Source organism: Elaeis guineensis, chromosome 9, assembly GCF_000442705.2.
Source record: "Elaeis guineensis isolate ETL-2024a chromosome 9, EG11, whole genome shotgun sequence".
Classification (NCBI taxonomy): domain Eukaryota; kingdom Viridiplantae; phylum Streptophyta; class Magnoliopsida; order Arecales; family Arecaceae; genus Elaeis; species Elaeis guineensis.
This window is the reverse complement of record NC_026001.2, coordinates 26,901,700-26,904,691: the sequence shown is the minus strand read 5'-3', so window position 1 is coordinate 26,904,691 and position 2,992 is coordinate 26,901,700.

Here is a 2,992-nt window from a genome sequence, read left to right as displayed (position 1 = left end):
TGATGAAGATGAAGATGGTGATGAAGATATTCAGCCTAATATTAATGTGAGAGAACCTCAACCTCGTTTGCACGAACCCCTATAATTTTTTAACAATATAAATTTAGATGATGGTGGTTGTGTTAGCGCTGGTCGAAGATTGAACTCTGACTAGATCACAGGCATCCACTTACATCAGTGCACATCCATGATGATTGGACATCCTAGAGATCATCTCCCTCTCCCTATAGTAGGTCATCCGATAGTAGGACGGCTCTATTTGATCACATCTGATCATCGAACCTTGACCTCCGATCGGATCCTACCAGAGGATAAGAGCTGGGAGGATCCGATCGGAGGACGACCAGATCCGATCGGAGGATAAGAGTTGGGAGGATCCGGATCCGACCGGAAGATGAAAGTTGGGAGGATCCGATCGAAGGGTGAGAGCTGGGAGGATCCGGATCTGATCGAAGGATGAGAGCTAGGAGGATCCGATCGGAGGACGACCAAATCCGATCGGAGGATGAGAGGTGGGAGGATCCTCATAAAGTCACCATGTAGTAGGGCGGCTTTATGAGTCACCCTTTGATATGGCGACTCTTAGAGTTGCCCTTCCACACCATGATTGTTCTAGCTAATTCAAAGATTTTTTATCTATTTACGATTAATTTAAAAAAATTATCAAAATAATATCGAGCTCAAACTATTTACAGAAATACTGCCCAGAAGAAAGTCGCCCTTTCAAAAGGCGACTTTCTTTGCCAACTCACCAACCTAACTGCTAGCTGGGGATCAAGTGGAAAAGAGAAATGAGTCATCCTTTGATAGGGCGACTCTCTCTTTTTAAGGTAGGTTTATAAGTTGCCCTTTGATAGGGCGACTCTTCTCTTTTCTACATTTCAAAAGACGACTCATCTCTTTTCTTTTATGCCTTTCTTTCTCTGTAAATAATTTTTTTTTATTTTAAGTAATATTATTAACTTTAAAGTATAAATATAAGTAAGCAAATATCTCCTATTTGAAATCAATAAAAATATCAAAAAAATTAAAATCTTTAAGAAGTCAAAATATGGGTTTTAGTTCAATTTTTTTTCAAATCTGAAACTTTTAAAACTTTCTTTTTTTCAAAATAAATAGGTTAAAGGGTCTCAAAATTTATTAAAAATTATTTTATCACTCACTAACATCCAAAGATCAATTATCATAAATTTTGATTTCAAAAAAATATATATTTTATATATAGAATATAGCTTTGCTAGTTTTCTAACTTAAAAAATTTTCAAGATCCGTAACGGCAGATAGTTACAAATTATGCCCAATTGGCTTCAATAAATTTTGGTAAAGAAAAATTTAATTCAAAATAATTTATAATTCAACCTATGATTCAAACTAGTTTGAATTAAACTTATCTTATCAAAAATTGTTGAAGCCAGTTGGACACAATTTATGACTATCTGTCATTACGGATCCTGAAAATTTTTATGTTAGGAAGCTAGTACCTATATGGAGGGCTATATAAAATATATATATATATGAAATCAAAATTGATGGTAATTGATCTTTGGATGTTAGTGATGAAGCGAAAATTTAGTGCAGGGGCAAAATGGTAATTTTAAAACTTTTTCAAAATTACTATTTTACAACAGAATTATTAATTAATCTCATTAATTAATACTAATTAATCCTACACTAGGATCTAAATATGATACAACAGCATGCATTTAAATTTAAAATTCAAATTTGAATCAGTAAACGTTTTACAGTACTGTGTTCAGAACACATCACCTTTTGCGGGTAGTCGATCACCGCAATCTGATCACCGTCGGAGAGCTCTGATCGTCACATCGCAGCCACATAAATATCTGACCTCTGCGGATCATCCACACGAAGCTCCCGTCTGATCAGCTCCTCACGAATGCTAGTTCGTGATTTCACCTTTTTGATGGCAGATGTTGATCGAACTCCTTCGATCGATGTGTGCCGACGTCTCGAATGCTTCAGATCGTCTGCACAGTTGCTTGAGAGGCTGATAGATCTCTCCCTAAAATTTGGTGGACTCACGACACTCGTGGCACACCAATCTCACTTCCCGAACCCTAGGTAGAAACTCTTGGGTACACACCAAAAACCCTGCGCCCAATTTTCTCTCTTTTCTTTCTTTTTCTCTCGGAAGGTTTTGGACCTTCACCTTGCGCAGAAGCCTTCCTCACGCCCCAAAGTTTCTCTCCTAAAATTTCTACGCACGTCCCACCTTTCTCCTCTTTTTAAAACAACGTCGAACGTGTCTTATCTGCGTGAGAGGATAAAGACAAGAGGTTACACATTTGAATTCAAATCAAATTTGAATTCAAACGAAAACCAACTTATCCCTATCCTTTTGAGCGTGAGAAGAGAAGGGGCGTGGCTCTTTGTGCGTGGAAAATGTTTCATGAGAAACCTTTTCTCATGTAAGTAATGTGGCGCACAAAATGGATAAGGATGAAAGGGCAAGTGATAAGTTATCCATTCAAATTCAAACATGCTTTGAATTTGAATGGCTAACTAATTATTTTATCCATCCATATGGCGCACAAATGAGGGTGTGGGGAAGGGTTTTGCGTGAGAAAAATTTCACGAGAAGTTTCTTCTCGTGAATTCAAATGGGTGCAAGGAAGTTGGGTGTCGTAGGGAATTTAAAACAAGATGGTTTGATTCAAATTGAGCCAACCTAGTTTAAAATAGGTTAAGCACAATTAGACCAGATTAAACCCAACATAATTAGGTTTAATTAGGCTCAATAAAATCTTAATCAAATCAAGAATTAACTAAACCTAACCCCTGATCAAACCAGAGACTAAACCACCTTAGCGATTAGGTCAACATTTAACCTAATCGGGTCAATCCAAACTGAATCCAATTCAATTGGACTTGATCCAAAAATAATTACTCAATCAAATTGAGTTAATTAATGATTAAATCACTAATTAAACCTCTCATAAATATTGAGTCCAAATCCGATGGGCAATCAGGC